Genomic DNA, 23,925 nt, shown 5'->3' with positions numbered 1-23,925 from the left:
CCAGTTGCACAGGGCGGGGTCGAGACCCAGGGTCTCGAGCTTGATGACGAGCTTGGAGGGTACTATGGTGTTGAATGCCGAGCTGTAGTCGATGAACAGCATTCTCACATAGGTATTCCTCTTGTCCAGATGGGTTAGGGCAGTGTGCAGTGTGGTTGAGATTGCATCGTCTGTGGACCTATTTGGGCGGTAAGCAAATTGGAGTGGGTCTAGGGTGTCAGGTAGGGTGGAGGTGATATGGTCCTTGACTAGTCTCTCAAAGCACTTCATGATGACGGATGTGAGTGCTACGGGGCGGTAGTCGTTTAGCTCAGTTACCTTAGCTTTCTTGGGAACAGGAACAATGGTGGCCCTCTTGAAGCATGTGGGAACAGCAGACTGGTATAGGGATTGATTGAATATGTCCGTAAACACACCGGCCAGCTGGTCTGCGCATGCTCTGAGGGCGTGCTCTGAGGGCATGCTCTGAGGGCGCGGCTGGGGATGCCGTCTGGGCCTGCAGCCTTGCGAGGGTTAACACGTTTAAATGTCTTACTCACTTCGGCTGCAGTGAAGGAGAGACCGCATGTTTTCGTTGCAGGCCGTGTCAGTGGCACTGTATTGTCCTCAAAGCGGGCAAAAAAGTTATTTAGTCTGCCTGGGAGCAGGACATCCTGGTCCGTGACTGGGCTGGATTTCTTCCTGTAGTCCGTGATTGACTGTAGACCCTGCCACATACCTCATATATATATATATATATATATATATATATATATATATATATATAGACCCTGTATGTAGACCCTGCCACATACCTCTATATATATATATATAGAGAGAGAGAGAGAGAGAGAGAGAGAGAGAGAGAGAGAGAGAGAGAGAGAGAGAGAGAGAGAGAGAGAGAGAGAGAGAGAGAGAGAGAGAGAGAGAGAGAGAGAGAGAGAGAGAGAGAGAGAGAGAGAGAGAGAGAGAGAGAGAGAGAGAGAGAGAGAGAGAGAGAGAGAGAGAGAGAGAGAGAGAGAGAGAGAGAGAGAGAGAGAGAGAGAGAGAGAGAGAGAGAGAGAGAGAGAGAGAGAGAGAGAGAGAGAGAGAGAGAGAGAGAGAGAGAGAGAGAGAGAGAGAGAGAGAGAGAGAGAGAGAGAGAGAGAGAGAGAGAGAGAGAGAGAGAGAGAGAGACTCACTCTAATAAGGGGGTTCCTGTTTGGCTGTGCCGAAGCGAGGGTTGAACTAATGAGCTAATCAAATGAATGTCATGTAATTACAGGTCAGAGAAAGCAGGACAGACAGAGGGTTGGCGCTAGTGGGCACAAACCTCAAATTATCTGTCTGGAATGAGTGAACTAGCTTAGTGCTGTGGATGGCCATGTGTAGCAGCTACTGTATATCGTATACATTTAGAAAAATATTAAAGTTGAGCAGGGTATATTTAGTATGATTAAGCTGTAACCATACACTAAGTCTGCTATTTCAATTCACACTACTACACTGTCTGTCTGCTTGCCCTCCTGTCTGAAGCTCTATCTCCTCATCACCTCTCCTTCCCCTCTTCTTCTGCACTGCTTCCTCCCTGTCTTGTTTTTTCTTCACTGAGCAGACCGGTTACATCACCTTTTGAAAGAGGCGAGTAAATTGTAAAATTGGACATGGTTGATGTCTGAATGAAATAAAACACAAGTGTATTAATCCACGGGAGCTTTCTGACACCCACCATCTTCCAGAGTGTGTTTTTTTTGTGTGTCAGATGATGTCATGTGATTTGACGTAGTATGTGTGATGACCTTTCAGCCACCCCACAGCTGTCAGAGACTGGACTGTCCAGGGGGACATATGAGTCACAGAAGGGAGCTGATGTCATCCCGATGAGAATCTGTTTAGTCCTATAGCAGCGAAGAGTTGGTTGAGTAGCTTGATCTCCTGTCGTTTATAAAAGGAGGTGTTCGTTTTTCAAGAATCTACTTTTCATTTCAGAGTGCATTCATGGTCCTTCACATACAGATATTCTCTATATTAAGAAGCTATGGAACATTGCAAGTCTATACAAAATTAGACCAAATCTGACATAGACGAGAGAACAATGCATTCAGTGCAGGAAGTGATATATTTTTGTTTGCTACTATTTGACCAGAACGATTGAATACAAGATGAATGCTGCTCAGTGCAGTGCTTGTGACATAATGGCCTGCCTCTGACAGTGGAACAGTTAACCAGGCAGTGATACATGGAGGATTTTAGGAAAACAATAGAAAGGAACCTGTTCCAAGTCCTGCTAGCCCCCTGGGTCCCTCTGATGCTCCCTTTTCTTCGAGAGGTTCGTTTTTTCGTAAGCAAAATGTTGTGTTTGCCCCTCCCCTCGGGGAGCCTAGTGAGGCTGAGCTGAGGCCCCCAAACCTGGATGTCTAGAATTAGTACATCCTCTCTCTCTGGGCTGCAGGGAGGGGAGTTAGGGAGGGGGCCTCCAACAGGGGAAACAGTGTAGAGCGCAAGGCTATACAGAGAGTAGTACATTAGCATATACCCTGCATTAGCATGGCAAGACAAACAGGAGAGCTGAAATAATATAGTCTTACTAGGGGAGGAGAGGAGAAACCCTGTCAGGTCTACAGTCGAAGGAACCAAACTGAGTTTATGTGGGTAGGACAATGAGCACTACACCCACTCCGAGACACATTCTGTTGATGCATGGTTTCTGTCTTTTCCTATTATCATTGTGTTCTTTATGGAGATGTAAGGTGGTGGTGCATGGGTTTGTCTGAGTGGAAAGTGTGCCTCTTCTCTCCTACCTCCTGGTCTTAGAGGCATGCAGCACCTATTCATTATGTTTAACCCCTTTACTTCCCTTTATGACTCATGCACCCTGTTTCTGGAGAGGGGAGGAGAAGAGGGTGGGAGAAGGGGAGGAGAGGAGGGGGTGAAAGTACTGCTAATTTCTTTTCCAGGTGTCAGGCTAGAGGCTACCCTCTCAGGAAGCCAGAACAAGACTCATTTGCCAACATTCCCCCACGTTAGTGACCTGCATAGAAATATTTCTAGTTCACTTTTACTCCAACAGAAATGCCAACAAACTCTCCCTTGCACTCCATTTTGCAAATCTTACCGTAACTCGATCCTCCTAATTCCTTTTCAAGCAAAAACTCAAAACAGGAAGTACCAGTGACGCTCTCAAAATGGAAGTGTTCCGATGAAGCGAATGCAAAGCTACAGGACTGTGTCGCTACCACAGATTGGAATATGTTCTGGGATTCATCCAATGGCATTGAGGAGTTTACCACATCAGTCACCGGCTTCATTAATAAGTGCATCAACAACGTCGTCCCACAGTGACCGTACGTACATATCCCAACCAGAAGCCATGGATTACAGGCAACATCTGCACTGAGATAAAGATCGAATCCTACTACACCGGCTCTGACGCTCGTCGTATGTGGCAGGGCTTGCAAACTATCACGGATTACAAAGGGAAACTCAACCGCGAGCTGCCCGGTAACGCGAGTCTACCAGACAAACACCGTGGGGCCACACAGCCGTCATACCACTCAGGAAGGAGACTCGTTCTATCTCCTAGAGCTGAAAGTACTTTGGTGCGAAAAGTGCAAATCATTCCCAGAACAACAGCACAGGACCTTGTGAAGATGCTGGAGGAAACAGGTGCAAAAGTATATACTGTATATCCACAGTAAACAAATTCTATATCGACATAACCTGAAAGACCGCTCAGCAAGGAAGAAGCCACTGCTCCAAAACCGCCATAAAAAGCTAGACTATGGTTTGCAACTGCACACGGAGACAAAGATCGTACTTTTTGGAGAAATGTCCTCTGGTCTGATGAAACAAAAATAGAACTGTTTGGCCATAATGACCATCGTTATGTTTGGAGGAAAATGGAGGAAGCTTGCAAGTCGAAGAACACCATCCCAGCCGTGAAGCACGTGTTTGGCAGCACCAAGCATACCTCCAAAGTTGTGGCACAATAGCTTAAGGACAACAAAGTCAAGGTATTAGAGTGGCCATCACAAAGCCCTGACCTCGATCCTATAGAAAATGTGTGGGCAGAACTGAAAAATCGTGTATGAGCAAGGAGGCCGACAAACCTGACTCAGTTACACCAGCTCTGTCAGGAGGAATGGGCCAAAATTCACCCAACTTATTGTGGGAAGCTTGTGGAAGGCTACCCGACACGTTTGACCCAAGTTAAACAATTTAAAGGCTTTAAATGCTACCAAACAGTAATTGAGTGTATGTAAACTTCTGACCCACTGGGAATGTGATGAAAGAAATAAAAGCTCAAATAAATCATTCTCTCTGCTATTATTCTGACATTTCACATTCTTAAAATAAAGTGGTGATCCTAACTGACCTAAGACAAGGCATTTTTACTGGGATGAAATGTCATGAATTGTGAAAAACTGAGTTTAAATGTATTTGACTAACCTGCATGTAAATTTCCGACTTCAACTGTAGTAGGTGAGGTATGGAGTCAGATGGAGTAGATTGTCAGTGCGACTACTCAACAGAGAAAGAACAACGGATGGGGAGTTTGCAATGCTGGTCTAACACATGAGCGCCATTGATGAGGAGCATTATGTGCACTTCAGGATGTCTGCTTGCCGATTCAATGGTCTTGTGCGTTGCTTTGCCCCTTTCATCATTCATGCTCTAACGTGCCGTTCCTCAATTGATGCTACGGGTTCTTACCTCTGGAAGTTCGCAGCAGGCTGTGGCGAGCAGCTACAGAATGGGTTCATCTACTGTGTGCAGTATTGTATTCGAGGTCTGCAAAGCTCTTTGTAGCCTCTCCTTTTAGCCTTTCCGACATTGTGGACCACGATTGCCCAAGACTTTTGGGGGCTCTGGAATTATCCAACCATGTTGGATCGATTGATGGAAAGCATGTCCAGATCAGGGCCAGAGCCGGCAGCGACTACTTCAACTACAAAGGCACCCACCCATTATCTTGATGGTGGTGTGTGATGCAGGTTGGCTACAGGTTGACAATGGTGGATGTAGGGGCATACGGCCGAGAGAGTGATGGTGGAGTGTTTCAAGAATTCTTTTGGGTCCAAACTGCTGCAAATGACCCTCAATTTACCACCGCCAGTTGTCCTGTCTGGTACCACAATGCCAAGTCCTCATGCGCCCTTATCCAGGTATAGAATGCTGGAATAAATACAACTTTTTCTGTTTCTAGTTTCCCTTGTTACTGCATACGTGTATGCACCTCTATATAAGAATTGCAATTTTATCAAGGCTTTTGGAATGTGGTTCCTGGAAAAGGGTATGGTGTTTTTTTTTATACCAAATAGGCAATATTTTATATCTGATATATATTATCTTGTTACCTCTCAATCACAGGTGTCCATCTGAATGAATCTGGGCGTACCTACATCTACTGCCACTCTCGTTGTCGGAGAGTCATAGAGAATGCATTCGGCATCATGGTTGCAAAGATAAGGATTCTTGGTTGTCCAATCAAGTGTACCCCTAAAAAGGCTAAGGACATTGGGAACGCATATGGGCCCACACAACTACATGTCCTCCTTGGATAAAGCTCATGAACAAAATGTAAGATACGTGTCTCCCGCTTTTGCTGACACGCTCCTCCCTTCTGGCAACTACCAACCTGGAGAGTGATGAGAGATGAGTTCGGATTGGTCTTCCATGTAGCACGCTTCTGTCTATAACATGTGCTGCTCTATGTGTAGTTGATTCTTTCTAACGCGGCTATTTTGAAAGACATCATGAAGAACTGCATAAGTGTTGCTAATGCTCTGCACTGTCTGGAGGACTGAGTTTTGAAATAAGTGGAATGCCTAGTGGAAGCAGAGTATGATATCTAAGTAGATTGCAAATTATACGGCGGGAGTGGAAAAGAGAACACACAGAAGAGGGCTTTTGTATAAAACCCCTGTCTCCGGAAAGATAGTTCGTAAAAATCCAAATAACTTCACAGACCTTCATTATAAAGGGTTTCAACACTGTTTCCTATGCTTGTTCAATGAACCATAAACAATTAATGAACATGCACCTGTGGAACGGTCGTTAAGACACTAACAGCTTAGGCAATTAAGGTCACAGTTATGAAAACTTAGGACACTAAAGAGGCCTTTCTACTGACTATGAAACAAAAACAAAAGAAAGATGCCCAGGGTCCCTGCTCATCTGTGTGAACGTGCCTTAGGCATGCTGCAAGGAGGCATGAGGACTGCAGATGTGGCCAGGGCAATAAATTGCAATGTCCGTACTGTGAGACGCCTAAGACCGCGCTACAGGGAGACAGGGCGGACAGCTGATCGTCCTTGCAGTGGCAGACCACGTGTAACAACACGTGCACAGGATCGGTACATCCGAAAATCACACCTGCGGGACAGGTGCAGGATGGCAACAACAACTGCCCGAGTTACACCAGGAATGCACAATCCCTCCATCAGTGCTCAGACTGTACGCAATAGGCTGAGAGAGGCTGGACTGAGGGCTTGTAGGGCTGTTGTAAGGCAGGTCCTCACCAGACATCACCGTCAACAACGTCGCCTATGGGCACAAACCCACCGTCGCTGGACCAGACAGGACTGACAAAAAGTGCTCTTCACTGATGAGTTGCGGTTTTGTCTCACAAGGGGTGATTGTCGGATTCGCGTTTATCGTCGAAGGAATGAGCGTTACACCGATACCTGTACTCTGGAGCGGGATCGATTTGTAGGTAGAGGGTCCGTCATGGTCTGGGGCAGTGTGTCACAGCATCATCGGATTGAGCTTGTCATTGCAGGAAATCTCAATGCTGTGCGTTACAGGGAAGACATCCTCCTCCTTCATGTGGGCCCTTTCCTGCAGGCTCATCCTAACATGACCCTCCAGCATGACAATGCACCAGCCACACTGCTCATTCGGTGAGTGATTTCCTGCAAGACAGGAATGTCAGTGTTCTGCCATGGCCAGCGAAGAGCCCGGATCTCTATCCCATTGAGTATGTCTGGGACCTGTTGGATCGGCAGATGAGGGCTAGTGCCATTCCCGCCAGAAATTTCCGGGAACTTCCAGGTGCCTTGGTGGAAGAGTGGGGTAACATCTCACAGCAAGAACTGGCAGATCTGGTGCAGTCCATGAGGAAGAGATGCACTGCAGTACTTAACGCAGCTGGTGGCCACACCAGATACTGACAGTTACTTTTGATTTTGACCCTCCCCCCTTTTTTCAGAGACACATTATTCCATTTCTGTTAGTCACATGTCTGTGGAACTTGTTCAGTTCATGTCTCAGTTGTTGAATCTTGTTATGTTCATACAAATATATTTACAAATGTTAAGTTTGCTGAAAATAAACGCAGTTGACAGTGAGAGGACGTTTCTCTTTTTGCTGAGTTTATATGGGTAAGAGAGTCTTGCTTGCTACATTTTATAATTTTGTCAAAGTCATTGCAAGTTAAAGTGTACTGTTAGCTGGCTCGCGAGCTAACGTTACGGGTATAATCTGTATAGTAATATTATTGGTATCTCAGAGCCATTTGCATTACTAGTTATAGTCTAATGTTGGCTAGCTAGCTTACATTGAACCCAGCTAGTTGGTTAGATTTAGCTACCAGCAGACTCATGCAGGGTAGTAATGTTCTGAGTTGGGATTATGGTTCATTGTTTAGCTAGCTAGCTAGATGGCTACATGTATTAACAAAATACGCCACTATGCAAGTAACCATTTCACTGTAACATTTACACCTGTACCCTGTGCATGTGACAAATACATTTATATTTGATTTGATATAGTGTGTGTTTACTAGAGGCGATAATGTGAAGAACAACATGACCTGCACATCTGTCTACAAACATGTCGATAGATGAGGTATAAACCAGCCTTTAGTCTTGGTTGTTTCGTACACTACCGTACTCACTCTGTATAGCACATGGCCTCACATGTGAATCGTTAAAGAGATGGATGGGGCTAAGGCTTAAGAGGGTGTGAATGATGCTGAATGATTGTAGACAAAGAATAGCTCTTCAGTAGGTGTACCAAAACATTCAAGGGCCATTTAAAAAACAATGTGCTTCAAGTTTATCAAGTTTCAAAGCAGAATTGCCTTCCCAGTGTTTCTCAACTGCAGTGTATGATATACCATTTTCTAACTCTGAGTCGCTATTTTTATCCCAATGTAAAAAATACAATTTCAAATTTTGCTACATAAGACCAAATTAAGCCGGTCGGTCACAAATAAACCTTTATTCTTGCTTCTGGGCTCTGAAAGTAAACCACAATACAACAGTGTCTGCTGAGAACAGAAATGTAAACAACACATTTCTATGGAGTAAAACAAAAGTGTGAGAGTGTAGATACAAATATTTATGAACAATATAAATATTTTGGTGCAAAAGCTATGAACAGACATGTAAACACTGATCACGATAACAGCACCCACCCGTAGCACACGTTCCAACAGGTATATCTCACTGATCATCCCCAAATCCAAACCCCTCATTTGGCTGCCTTTCCTTCCAGTTCTCTGCTGCCAGTGACTGGAACGAATTGCAAAAATCGCTGAAGTTGGAGACTTTTATTTCCCTCACCAACTTTAAACATCAACTATCTGAACAGCTAACCGATCGCTGCAGCTGTACATTGTCCATCTGTAAATAGCCCACCCAATCTATCTACCTCATCCCCATACTGTTTTTATTTGATTTACTTTTCTGCTCTTTTGCACACCAGTATCTCTACTTGCACATCATCATCTGCTCATATATCACTCCAGTGTTAATCTGCTAAATTGTAACTATTTGCTCCTATGGACTATTTATTGCCAACCTCTTCATGCCTTTCGCACACACTGTGTATAGACTTTCTTTTTTCTACTGTGTCATTGATTTGTTTGTGTTATTGGCTTGTTTATTGTTTACTCCATGTGTAACTCTGTGTTGTTGTCTGTGTCACACTGCTTTGCTTTATCTTGGCCAGCTCGCAGTTGCAAATGAGAACTTGTTCTCAACTAGCCTACCTGGTTAAATAAAGGTGAAAAAAAAGTTTTTACGGAATAAAATGTAAGTGTCTAGTGTCGGAATCTTGAGATGTCTGAACAACAACATTATTTTAATTTATTTGACCTTCATTTAACTAGGCAAGTCCGTTAAGAACAAATTCTTATTTACAATGATGGCCTACCCCGGCCAAACCCTTACCAGGACGACCCTGGGGCAATTGTGCGCAGCCTGGAATCAAACCAGGGTCTGTAGGTATGCCTCTTGCTCTGAGATGCAATGCCTTAGACCGCTGCTCCACACGGTCCTAAACAAGTTATAGTCCCAGTCCTTCGGTCCATGTCCTCTTCTTGAAGTCATGCACGAACTCATGCAGCTGGTGATCGAATTCCTCCCGGAATATTGTTTAGAGTTCATCCATGAAATCAGCAATAGGTGCCAGGGCCCTGTGGAGATGATTTACAGAAGGGAGGAAAAGGGATCAGATTAAATGAGGAGAGTCTGAAATAATTTTTATGTATTTACCTCTGGGACAAGCTGGTGGCTCGGTGCATGACGTTCTCCTGATCTTGAGATCGGTCTTCAATCATCTGCAATGCCTTTGCGAATGATGTGTCAAGGGCTGAGTCTGCAGCTCTTTTCTCCTTTCTTCTCACACCTCTGCTTCTTCTGCTGCTGCTCTGTGGGATTGGTGAGGAGCTAGCCAGTGGAGTAGGTCTTGGAGGTGGGTCCAGGATAGAGCTTCCCAGGTCCTGCATGGACATTGTTTCCAATTCTGCACTGCAGCTCAGTGCAGGAGATGGGCTGTACTGTTGGACGTACTGCCAAATTTCTCTAAAACGATGTCCGAGGCGGCTTATGGTGGAGACATGAACATTCAATTATCTTACAACAGTTCTGGTGGACATTACTGTAGTCCTGTAGTCAGCAAACCTGAGACATCTGAGGCATTGTGTTGTGTGACAAAACTGCACATTTTAGAATGGCCTTTTATTGTCTCCAGCACAAGGTGCCCCTGTGTAATAATCATGCTGTAATCAGTTTCTTGATATGCCACACCTGTCAGGTGGATTATCTTGGCAAAGGAGAAATGCTCATTAACAGGAATGTAAACAAATGTGTGCACATCATTTGAGAGAAATAAGCTTTTTGTGCATATGGAAAATTTCTGGGATCTTTTATTTCAGCTCTTTAAACCTGGGACCAACAATTTACATGTTGCGTTTATATATTTTTTCCGTATAAAAAAGGCTTTAGTTAGAGCATGACCTAGATCTGCATTTAAGTTCACTGTAATAGTTAACTGGTTATGCCATATACAGTATGATTAATGACAGATGATTACTGTATAAAGTTTAGAAATGTGTTATACACATCCGTAGCACTTTGACAGATATGAGACAAAGGTTTCATGTTGACCTTGAGTTGTATCCATATATGTGTTGTAATTCTTCCCTTTCCACCTCTAGTTGAAAATACGTAGAACTATTTAAGTGAAAAACCCTGAAAAATGAAACTCCATTTTGTGTAGTAATGTGTCTATGTACTGGCCTCCAGCCTAATCCATTCTTCTTAAGTGCTTCTCTCAGACCTTGCGCCTCGTTTTCAGACAGCAAAATTACTCACTTGTGTCAGGTTATTATAATTAGTTGTTTGAGTGCCTTCACTTTTGTGCCTTACCCAGATACTTGCCTCTAATTCTTTCTCCTCATAATGAGTTTTGCCGGGAAAAGCACCAGCTATAACAGCAGCATGGAAATGCCTGGGGAGACATATTAGCTGACAAACCATGGAATGCAGGTGGTGTGTTTGTGTGTGAGCTTGACAAATGCTCTGCATGGTTATGGATACAATCTGAGTATTCAACCGAAGGCAAGTTCGTTTTTAGGCAATCATGCCGTTAACTTGGCAGTTTTCCACAGATGCAGCCCTGGGATGTAATTAATAAGTAATATTAATCATTGTTTATTGGTTGAATGTTCAGCTCCTAAACTTATTGGTTGTCATGGTTAGGTCTTTTGGGGCTGTTGCATTTGTGAGCAGAGACTTTGTTAAGAGGCTGTGGTCTTCATTTTCTCTGGAGTATCATCAATCCCAAACGTGCCTCCGTGGAATGGAATGTCTAAACAATTTTTTAAAAGATAGTTGGTCAAGAGGAATGTTCTTGACTGCAGATGTTAGCAGAATGAATATTGTTCTGCTGTTTCGAAAACCTGTCAAGGCGACATAGGTGATTTGTTGTCTTTCAGACATTTACACATGCGCGTCTCACTAGGACAAACCCCCTTTGACTTGGTAGACAGAGGCAGTCACACTCCGCACAATGGAGCTGCCAATCCTCTGGCACACATTAGTCAGCCATCTGCCCACCGCTGTCTCAACATGATGGTATATTTCAATCCTGGCGCTCATCTTGTGGTAGTCCATGCGAGACACTGTCTCAGAGACTGGGAGAGATTAGAGAGTAGTGGATCAAGGGGATAGGTGGTAGGGAGGGATGGAGCATGGAAACACATAGTCAGAGGGGAACAAAGACATTTTAGTTGTCTTCAAGTTATTGACATTATATGACTAATTATTTAAGATGATTATGTAATACGTGTGTTGTTCCGGCTAGTTATTTAGGAAGCAGGTTTGCTAGGGGTTCATCTTAATGATTTTTTATTAACAGTTAATTGAAGGTAATTGAAGATGCTTTTAAAGTTATGTTTTTCCCGTGGTCAAAACTAGAATCCATTCCATTGCTAAGTCAAGTTAATTTAAAAGTCAGCTGACTCTTAAAACTGGTAGTGAACTCCAGGTCTCTTCTCGTGTTTCCACCTCACAAGGCCATGCTAGATGATTGACCCCAGGAGGGACCTAAGCCTGAGACTTTCTCTCCAGGCCTTCACAGTTCTGCAAAAGTCATATTGCACAAGCAAGTGAAAACAGGAAACTGTTTGGGAAGTTTTTCAACAAAGCTCGGAAGTGAACTGTTTCTATAGACAGTGTCACATTTTAGACATGGAACCATAGTATATTCTGACTCAGAGAAGAATTTACATTGAATTTAATTGCTGAAATTCCAATCTTCAAGTTATGGATTTAAATTGAAATGAAACTGTTTGAATTGGAATTGAATTGGAATTGAATTGGAATTGAATTGGAATTGAATTGAATTGGAATTGTAAAAACATTTAATCTTTGGAATTCAATATTTTTAACATTTCCCAGTTAATGGAATGAATGCACTTAGGATAAAACATTTACTGCAGGATTTATTTTAACTAATTTAAACTTGTATTTATACATTTCCAGTAAAGCTAGGCTGTCTGAACAGTGGCATGATCAGCCTGAAAGCCTGAGGGATTTGAATTTGTGGAATTGTTGGGGATAATATTGAATTGAGAAATTATTAGTTATTGGAATGTACCTAACATTATCTCTGAGTTCAAAGACTGACCTGGAATTAGAATTTAATTTGTGAAATTAATCCCAACCCTCGTGTGAATATGTATTTTTGGACCACTGCATCTACATCTACTGTACCTCAGTGGACTGTAATATACAGTAATATACAGTGGTCTGTGTAAATGGTGTGTTTTTGAAATGCATTTTTGATGTGTACACATGCATACTTAAATACTCATGTTAAGCCTATATCAAGATATTTACAAAGATGTACCCCTTACTGTAATTAAAATACTTGTTTGTGGACTAATAGGCCTTTGTGTGAGTTCATTGAATTGCGTCTCATCATGAGGGTCTGCCTCTGTGCACAATAAGATATGAATGTGTATTAGCATTTAATGTTCCAGCATGTATTTTCTCTTTTATTTGTTTACACTCATGCAGTGGCTCAATAGCACAGATTATATGAATACATCACATATCAGAATGCTTTTGATTACTTCCACAGTTTTCATTGACTCTCATAAATATAATAAATTACACATTTAGCCTAAGCCCGGGCATGTTTATTTATGACACTGTCTTTCGATTTCATCTATGTACTTCACATAAGTGAATATTTACATCCGCAGTTCCACAGCTCTCATTTTACATGGACATCATCCATGTATCTTAATGCTGGAAAGTTTTCACTTCATGTTGTGGACCAAAATATGGAACATGAGCAAGTTTGAAGTAGTCTGACTTGGTGCTTCCCTCAGAACTTAGGCGTGTCAGAGGCCCACAGTCAGAGGCCCATTAGGTAAATTAATATCTAGTATTGATCTGCTCTAGTCCTTCTGTAACTGATAATTACAACAAACAAGGCAGGTCGATATTCTTCTACAACTGTTTAAGGTTGTTGCCAATCATTAATATAATACACCCTTGGTTCCCCACCAGTGTTTTTGTGTGCATGAGTGGCTGTCAGTCACCTTGCCTTGAAGAAATTGACTAATCTTATGTCTCTAGAGTCCTTGGAATTCTTGATGTTAACCTGAAGCACAATTAAAGGAGAGGAGGCCCTTATGTAGTCATGCACAGAACTCAGGGAGATACATCTGTGGTGTGGCTGACAGGGTAAGGTAATAAATGAACATGGTGGGCAGATTGGGGAAGGAGGGTACAGCTGGAGGAGAGGGAGGGGCTTAGTACTGCCAATAGTGCGTGTCTATTTCCAAATAAATACTACTGTACTGATTAACTGTGAATTAAAAGATGGACAGTGTTAAAGCTGCAATATGTAACTTTTTGGGTGACCTGACCAATGTTCTATGTGCGCTATTTCTATACTTCCGTTCTTAAGTTTCATTTTTGCGTCTTTTACTTTCGGTTTTGTACAATAGCTTCAAACAACTGAAAATACAATGTCTTTGGTTATGGAAAATTATATTTCACAGTGGTTTAGATGGTACAATCAATGTTCACTAATTCCTTTTGCACTGAGCAAATTTCAGGTCTGCTGAGCGCAAATTGAACATTATAACTTCCGGAATGCGTTTACTGTGAACACTGTGGCTGTACCCGTTTTAACTGACTGCTTTAACAGTGGCCAAGTAGGCTACTGTGGCAATTTGATCATAATGTAGGTCTACCATAGTGGCCTACAGTACCATAAAAAACAATGGAGAAAATGCATCACATGACATTTTAACATGGAAATAGTTGTCACGTTCGTCGTTAAGGGTAGACCAAGGCGCAGCGTGAGTAGAGTTCCACATATTTTTAATCAACTGAAACTCAGCAAAACAAACAAGCACAAACGAAACGTAAAGCTACTGGTGCACACAGGCAACTATCCGTAGACAAGATCTCACGAATAACCATGGGGAAATGGCTACCTAAATATGATCCCCATTCAGAGACAATGATAAACAGCTGCCTCTCATTGGGAACCGTATCAGGCCACCATAAACATACAAATTCACCTAGATGACCCACCCAAGTCACTATCACGCCCCAACCAACACAGATAATAAACAGCTTACTATGGTTAGGGCGTGACAATAGTGGTTATACACTATACTGTATATACAAAAGTATGTGGACACCCCTTGAAATTAGTAGATTCTGCTATTTCAGCCACACCCGTTGTTGACAGCTGTATAAAATCAAGCACACAGCCATGCAATGTCCATAGACAATCATTGGCAGTAGAATTCCCTTACTGAAGAGCTCAGTGACTTTAAATGTGGCACTGTCATAGAATGCCACCTTTCCAAGAAGTCAGTTCTGTCTGATTTCTGCCATGCTAGCGCTACCCTGGCCAACTGTAAGTGCTGTTATTGAGAAGTGGAAACGTCTAGGAGCAACAACGGCACAGCTGCAAAGTGGTAGGCCACACTAGCTCACAGAATGGGACCGCGGAAGCGCATTGCACGTAAAAATGTGTCCTCGGTTGCAACACTAACTACCGGGTTCCAAACTGCCAGCACAATAACTGTTTGTCGGGAGCTTCATGAAATGGGTTTCCATGGCCGAGCAGCCGCGCACACGCCTAAGATCACCATGTGCAATGCCAAGCATCGGCTGGAGTGGTGTAAAGCTTGCCACCATTGGACACTGGAAATGGTTTGTCGAGGTCGGTGTGGAAGAACTTGACTGGCTTGCACAGAGCCCTAACCTCAACCCCATCAAACACCTTTGGGATGAATTGGAACACCAACTGCAAGCCAGGCCTAATTGGCCAACATCAGTGCCCGACCTCACCAATGCTCTTGTGTCTGAATGTAATCATCCCTGCAGCAATGTTCCAACATCTAGTGTAAAGCCTTCCCAGAAGAGTGGAGGCTGTTATAGCAGCAAAGTGGGGACCAACACAATATTAATGCCCATGATTTTGGAATGAGATATTCAACGAGCAGGTGTCCAAATACTTTTGGTCATGTAGTGTATCATTCAGCCTACAGTAGCAGCCAATGTGTGGTGTTCAATGTCGACCTACATTCCCTGAGACATTTGAAAAAACATGCAGTGCTTGATATTAACCTGTTTATCGACTTGTCCTTCAGACATAGAGGTGACTGAACATTTTGTTGTGTTGTTTGATGCAAGAAACCACTTCACAAAATTAAAAGCATTATTATTCCCATACCATTATTACAGAGAATCAGACAAATTAGGCTCCCCACTGCCTATTGGCTACTTAGCTTATTCAAGCCTGTTTCAAAATACAACACTGCCCCTTTTAAGACATATAAATTAGCTCTTTACTTGAATCGCTTTTCGAAGATGGCTAGAAATATTCTTATTTTATAAGAATATATTTTATGTAGGAAGCAATCACTCCCACATTTCTAACAAAATATTTGCTATAACTGGGCTAATAACTCACTAACTAACAACGAATATGAACAAATGTGCCACGTGGCTACATGCAGATCTCACATTGATCTCAAAACCAGCGCATAATAATCGCGACCGCTCATGCTGTAAAACAGTCCAGTTCAAAATGAAGGGCACAAATCCATATTTGCATATAGACCTAGTGCAGCTCTAATGGGTTATGGTGCGCAGGGTCTGTGTAGAGTACGTGCCTGTCAATGCAATAGAATCCTACTCCGATGCACTCTGCCTACAACAAAATCTCTTGCATAGTTAGTTTTGCAAACTAAGTCTTTCGTAGTTCGTTTTGTTTGAGTATGTTGCATTGAAATGACTAATATTGCATTGATTCAATCACAATTCCTACAGAAACGTTGATAGTGTTAACTAACAGGGAAAACGTTCCATCTAAAAAATATAAAAAAAGTTCCATCTCGTGTTTCTCTGCACAGGCTGATATTTCTATTTTATAAGCTCACGCGTGCAACTTAGACGGAACATTGGGTACAATACTTGCTTATTTTATCACATAAGCTGAAATTAGTTTAAGTTTAAGCAACCAGGAAATGGCGGAGTGATTTCTGCATAGTGCATGCACCTTTAAAGGAAAATGCGATTCCCATGGTCATTTCATATTTTCATGTGTATCTGAGCTATTCTCCGTTCAATCAGGGAGAAATACACCCGGTTTGACGAGTTTTGCATCATATAGGTTTTGCATCATATTTCTGACTGCATTGAGGTCCCTTCATGTCTCTTGCAGAGGGGTTGCTAGCTCTGTTTTCTCCCTCCTCCATTGGAGATGTGGTTCTGGGTGCTTAGGTTGGAATTTAATTATGTTACATAGTGTAAGGAAGATCCCTCAAACTTAGAGACCACAGTACACACCACTCGTCTACTAGTGAAATTGTTATGAAGAGCTAGTGGCAGTGGTTTCAACCTCCCAAGTCTATAGAGAGGGACATAGCCAGTCCAAGGCATTGTGTAAGGCCTGTGAAGTAGTGCCGATGCCTCTCGTCACTGATAATTCATTAAGACAGCGTGGGGAATCATTAGCTTTTTATTTATTTGCTGCCACTACTTCAAATAAGCAGTTATATCTCTCAGCAAGCCCCAAAAGCAAGGCAGAGAATGTGGCCATTATATACAATAATGCTGTAATAAAACACATGCTTGTCTGTCTCCAAGTGCCAGTGCCCCACAACTGAAGATCAAGGTCTATGTAAAAACAAGGGGAGAGAACCATGAAACTGAGTTGGTACTAAGTTGGTTGTTTGTGTGTGCATGCAAAAGCTTTAGTCTGTTTGGAAATTTTATTATTGTCCCCAACGATGAAATCGGGGAAGAGACTGTGGATCGGTCTCTGTCATCTGTCCGTTCGTTCGTACGGGTCGCACGCGATAACTCAGTCAGCACTAGCCCGATTTTGATGAAACCTGGGAGAATGATGCGTCTTGCTATAGAGATCTGGCTTTTACAAAATGACACTGATTTGTCCAAGGCTGGAGATATAGTAATGAATTACTAGCAAATAAATGTTTACCTAGGCCTACACTATGGAGCTTATTGCTTGCCAAGTCGACACAATCATTATTTACACATCACTTGTTGGTTAAAGCTGAAATATGTAACTTTTTGGGTGACCTGACCAAATCCACATAGAAATGTTAATTATAGATCTGTAATTCTCATTGAAAGCAAGTCTAAGAAGCAGTAGATCTGTATTATGTGCATTATTTATATGCTTCCCGTTAGTAAGTTTTGTTTTTGTGTCTTTTGGTTTTGTACACCAGCTCCAAAAAGCTGAAAGCACAATATTTTTGGTTATTGAAAGGTTTTTTCACATTGATTTAGATTAGAGGTCGACCGATAAATCGGAATGGCAGATTAATGAGGACCGATTTCAAGTTTTCATAACAATCGGAAATCGGTATTTTTGGATGCCGATTTTGCCTATTTATTTATTTTTTAAATGTTTTTTTTACAACTTTATTTAACGAGGCAAGTCAGTTAAGAACACATTCTTATTTTCAATGATGGCCTAGGAACGGTGGGTTAACTGCCTTGTTCAAGGGCAGAACGACAGATTTTTACCTTGTCAGCTCAGGGATTCAATCTTGCAACCTTACGGTTAACTAGTCCAACGCTCTAACCACCTGCCTCACGAGGAGCCTGCCTGTTACGCGAATGCAGTTAGAAGCCAAGGTAAGTTTCTAGCTAGCATTAAAATTATCTTATAAAAAACAATCAATCAATCATAATCACTAGTTATAACTACACATGGTTGATGATATTACTAGATTATCTAGCGTGTCCTGCATGGCATATAATTGATGCAGTGCGCATTCATGGAAAAGGACTGTCGTTGCTCCAACGTTTACCTAACCATAAACATCAATGCCTTTCTTAAAATCAATACACAGTAGTATATATTTTTAAACCTGCATATTTAGCTAAAAGAAAGGTTAGCAGGCAATATTAACCAGGTGAAATTGTGTCACTTCTCTTGCGTTCATTGCACGCAGTCAGGGTATATGCAACAGTTTGGGCCGCCTGGCTCATTGCGAACTAATTTGCCAGAATTTTACGTCATTATGACATAACATTGAAGGTTGTGCAATGTAACAGCAATATTTAGACTTAGGGATGCCATCCGTTAGATAAAATACGGAACGGTTCTGTATTTCACTGAAAGAATAAACGTTTTGTTTTCGAAATTATAGTTTCCAGGTTCGACCTAATGACCTAAGGCTCGTATTTCTGTGTGTTATTATGTTAGAATTAAGTCTATGATTTGATAGAGCAGTCTGACTGAGCAATGGTAGGCACCAGCAGGCTCGTAAGCATTCATTCAAACAGCACTTTCGTGCGTTTTGCCTGCAGCTCTTCGCAATGCTTCCAGCATTGCGCTGTTTATGACTTCACGCCTATCAACTCCCGAGATTAGGCTGGTGTAACCGATGTGAACTGGCTAGCTAGTTAGCTGGGTGCGCGCTAATAGCGTTTCAAACGTCACTCGCTCTGAGACTTGGAGTAGTTCTTCCCCTTGCTCTGCATGGGTAACGCTGCTTCAAGGGTGGCTGTTGTCGATGTGTTCCTGGTTCGAGCCCAGGTATCGGCGAGGAGAGGGATGGAAGCTATACTGTTACACTGGCAATACTAAAGTGCCTATAAGAACATCCAATAGTCAAAGGTATATGAAATACAAATGGCATAGAGAGAAATAGTCCTATAATTGCTATAATAACTACAACCTAAAACTTCTTACCTGGGAATATTGAAGACTCATGTTAAAAGGAACCACCAATTTTCACAGGTTCTCATGTTTTGAGCAAGGAACTTAAACGTTAGCTTTCTTACATGGCACATATTGCACTTTTACTTTCTTCTCCAACACTTTGTTTTTGCATTATTTAAACCAAATTGAACATGTTTCATTATTTATTTGAGGCAAATGGATTTTATTGATGTATTATATTAAGTTAAAATAAGTGTTCATTCAGTATTGTTGTAATTGTCATTATTACAAATGAAATAAAAAATTGGCCGATTAATCGTTATCGGTATCGGCGTTGAAAAATCATAATCGGTCGACCTCTAGTTTAGATGGTACAATAATTGTCAACACTATACTATATTTGTAACATAAACTGAAATTAGGCAAATTATTAGAGTTTTTGCAACCAGGAAATTGTTGTAATAATGATATTCTGTAGTCTAGACCTATATAATTATTTAAAAATAGATTAATTCCCAAAGCTGTTCATAAGTTATGTATTTTGTTTATCAGCTGAATATCAGGTGGCAGGAGCAGCACAACTCCTCACACAGCTGATTGCTGTGCAAAGTATATGTTGTAATAAGACCAGTAAATCAATCAATCAAATGTATTGATAAAGCCCTTTTTGCATCAGCAGTTGTCACAAAGTGCTTATGCAGAAACCCAGCCTAAAACCCCAGAGACCAAACAATGTAGATGTAGAAGCACGATGTCTAGGAAAAACTCCATAGAAAGGCTGGAACCTAGGAAGAAACTTAGAGAGGAACCAGGCTTTGACATGTGACCAGCCCTCTTCTGGCTGCGCTGGGTGGAGATTATAATAGTCAGAATCTGGCCATTAAAGCCACAGCACAACATTCCTAAATGCAATCTCGGTAATATCCAACAGTTTTTATGGCAATTATTGAAAAGAGAGCAATCCTAAGGTTTAAGTGCTGTATGATTTATTTGTCTACTCCAAGTTTTTGCACAATTGGCAGTGTTTTACAATCTTCAGTGTCTGGCATGACAATACAAAAAAGTAACCACGGGAAGCACGGTGGCAATTCAAATACATAAACGGTAGGCCTACATTGTCACGCCCTGACCGTAGAGAGCCTTTTAATGTCTCTATTTGGTATGGTCAGGGTGTGATTTGGGGTGGGCATTCAATGTTTCGTTTTCTATGATTTGGTGTTTATGTTTTGGCCGGGTATGGTTCTCAATCAGGGACAGCTGTCTATCATTGTCTCTGATTGGGAACCATACTTAGGTAGCCCTTTTTTCCCTCCTTTCTTTGTGGGAAGTTGACTTTGTTTAGGGCACATAGCCTTTGAGCGTCACGGTTTGTTTTTGTAGTGTTATTTGTTTTTGTTCGCCGTCATTTTGATTAATAAAAGAACAGCCGTGACATATATTCACTGTAAAATTCACACAATTAGCCTACACTGTGTTTAGAAACACTGTAAAAATCACATGATTTTATTAGTGCCAATGGTAGTTTTTTTTAGGACTTTTAATAAGCAACAAGATCATATTTTGTGTCTGTGATCTAGCTAATGATTAGCCCATTGGGGTAAACAATGCAGAGGAGCAACCCCATACTTCAGCCATGTCATCACGATGCTGGATCAGACCATGTGATAATGCTTATTGCATAAAATAGCACACCTGCCTGATAATATGGACCATGTACAGGCCCTAAAGATACAGATTTTCATCTATATGTTATTGGGCTTATTTCTGGAGTGGAATTTTACATTTTAAACAATGATATATACAGTTGAAGTCGGAAGTTTACATCCACTTAGGTTGGAGTCATTAAAACTTGTTTTTCAACCACTCCACACATTTCTTGTTAACAAACTATAGTTTTGGCAAGTCGGTTAGGACATCTATTTTGTGCATGACACAAGTAATTTTTCCAACAATTGTTTACAGACAGATTATTTCACTTATAATTCACTGTATCACAATTTCAGTGGGTCAGACGTTTGCATACACTAAGTCAACTGTGCCTTTAAACAGCTTGGAAAATTCCAGAAAATGATGTCATGGCTTTAGAAGCTTCTGATAGGCTAATTGACATAATTTGAGTCAATTGGAGATGTACCTGTGGATGTATTTCAAGGCCTACCTTCAAGCTCAGTGCCTCTTTGCTTGGCATTATGGGAAAATCAAAATAAATCAGCCAAGACCTCAGAAAAAAAATTGTAGACCCCCACAAATCTGGTTCATCCTTGGGAGCAATTTCCAAACGCCTGAAGGTACCACGTTCATCTGTACAAACAATAGTACGCAAATATAAACACCATGGGACCACGCAGTCATCCTACCACTCAGGAAGGAGTTGCGTTCTGTCCCAGAGATGAATGTACTTTGGTGCGAAAAGTGCAAATCAATCACAGAACAACAGCACAGGACCTTGTAAAGATGCTGGAGGAAACAGGTACACAAGTATCTATATCCACAGTAAAACGAGTCCTATATCGACATAACCTGAAAGGCCACTCAGCCTTTCAGGTTAGCACAGGGTGGCAGTAACATGTTGTGGGGGTGCTTTGCTGCAGGAGGGACTGGTGCAGGAGGGACTGGTGCAGGGGGGGACTGGTGCACTTCACAAAATAGATGGCTTCATGAGGCAGGAAAATGATGTGGATATATTGAAGAAACATCTCAAGACATCAGTCAGGAAGTTAAAGCTTGGTTGCAAATGGGTCTTCCAAATGAACAATGACCCCAAGCATACTTCCAAAGTTGTGGCAAAATGGCTTAAGGACAACAAAGTCAAGGTATTGGAGTGGTCATAGAGAGGCAAAGCCCTGACCTCATTCCTATCGGAAATATATGGGCAGAACTGAAAAAGCGTGTGTGTGTAAGGAGGCCGACAAACCTGACTCCGTTACACCAGCTCTGTCAGGAGGAATGGGCCAAAATTCACCCAACTTATTGTGGGAAGCTTGTGGAAGGCTACCTGAAACGTTTGACCCAAGTTAAACAATTTAAAGGCATTATAAATAAAAGCTGAAATAAATCATTCTCTCTACTATTATTCTGACATTTCACATTCTTAAAATAAAGTGGTGATCCTATCTGACCTAAGACAGGGAATTTTTACTGGGTTAAATGTCATGAATTGTGAAAAACTGAGTTTAAATGTATTTGGCTAAGGTGTATGTAAACTTCCAACTTCAAATGTGTATATATATATATATATATATACACACATAGTTATTATAATATAGCCTATATGTCATCATTGAGAGGGAGGAGGGTTTTTATTTTTGTTTTCCAAATAATCTGTTGTATTTTCAGATTTGATGGTTGGCTGTAATATAAGGTTCTTGCCCAGACTACACATAAAACCCACGATTAAAATGCTGCGTGCATAACTTGCTTTCCTATGATCTTGGCCCGGGACAGTAATTTTCTCATTCGGGCCAGTAGTTTTCACTTGATACTGGCCCGGTGTGCCACTGGTAAGTCTTTGAAGACATTTAACCACATTGGCATTTTAACAGTTGACCAAGGCTTGCTCAAATGGGGTCAACAGTCTTTCCTTCAAAGTAATACCATTGTAAAAAGGCCAGTATACACTGAGTGTACAAAACATGGCCTATGTTGACTCCAATGCTTCCCACAGTTGTGTCAAGTTGGCTGGACCATTCTTGAAACACACGAGAAACTGTTGAGAGTGAAAAACCCAGTAGCGCTACAGTTCTTGACACAAACCGGTGCGCCTGGCACCTACTACCATACCCTGTTCAAAGGTACTTAAATCTTTTGTCTTGCCCATTCAACCTCTGAATAGCACACGTACACAATCCATGTCTCAATTGTCTCAAGGCTTAAAAATCCTTCTTAAACCTGTCTCCTCCCCTTCATCTACACTGATAGACATCAATAAGGGATCATAGCTTTCACCTGGATTCACCTGGTCAGTCTGTCATAGTTTTGCACACTCAGTGTAGATACATGGAATTGAATGGAGTAGATGTGTATCAGAGAGCTGGTCCTTCACAGATGAGGATGGGCACTTTGCAGCTAAATGGTAATGATTACGGTGGAGCCTCTCGTCGTATTGCTCCCACTCTGGTCGTTGTTGATCTCACCCAGATGAAACATAACTCATTTTGAAAGTGCACTGCCATTTCTCATCTTTATCCATGCATGCCCATTTGTGGCCTATATGCTCATCCATTTGGCCCCCCTCCATTGACAATGACTATCTGTGCCAGATAGCTAATGTCAAACACAACACGCACTCAGACTCCATCAAACCAACACCAATGGAAAAAGCCAATGCTCTAGTATAGGTCAAGTGGAATATCAGGATATCAGGAACGGAGTGTATTTGTATTGGCCTGGATGGAAACTCAGGGATGACTGGCTTATTGATGTATTCTGGTGTTTGACTGAGAGACACAGTGCTGTGGACTGGAGGGAGAGGCAGGCAAAATTATAGTGCAACTCTGAATACTGGAGCAGAATATACTAGTAAATACAACTTCCTTACTGCTGCCACTTGGGTGTATTATACCATGCTGTGATGTCTTCTCCAGATTAGTTAGATCTGCATGGCTAAAAAGGCTACTCCACCTTCTGCTCTGTGTGCTGATAGGCCCCCAACTCTGTGTGCTGATAGGCCACTAGCTCTGTGTGCTGACAGGCCACTAGCTCTGTGTGCTGACAGGCCACTAGCTCTGTGTGCTGACAGGCCACTAGCTCTGTGTGCTGACAGGCCACTAGCTCTGTGTGCTGACAGGCCACTAGCTCTGTGTGCTGACAGGCCACTAGCTCTGTGTGCTGACAGGCCACTAGCTCTGTGTGCTGACAGGCCACTAGCTCTGTGTGCTGACAGGCCACTAGCTCTGTGTGCTGACAGGCCACTAGCTCTGTGTGCTGACAGGCCACTAGCTCTGTGTGCTGACAGGCCTCTAGCTCTGTGTGCTGACAGGCCACTAGCTCTGTGTGCTGACA

The 23,925-nt window shown here is 42.1% G+C and overlaps 1 protein-coding gene across 2 annotated transcripts in view; it reads left to right on the top strand.

The window, feature by feature from the left end:
* Positions 1-23,925, top strand: part of LOC112249494 (tetratricopeptide repeat protein 28-like) — a 349,205-nt gene that overhangs the window by 37,972 nt on the left and 287,308 nt on the right. The gene's annotated exons all lie outside the window — the stretch shown is intronic.

The sequence above is a fragment of the Oncorhynchus tshawytscha genome, linkage group LG04 (genome assembly GCF_018296145.1).
Source record: "Oncorhynchus tshawytscha isolate Ot180627B linkage group LG04, Otsh_v2.0, whole genome shotgun sequence".
NCBI lineage: Eukaryota > Metazoa > Chordata > Actinopteri > Salmoniformes > Salmonidae > Oncorhynchus > Oncorhynchus tshawytscha.
This window is presented reverse-complemented; position numbering and strand designations above follow the sequence as displayed.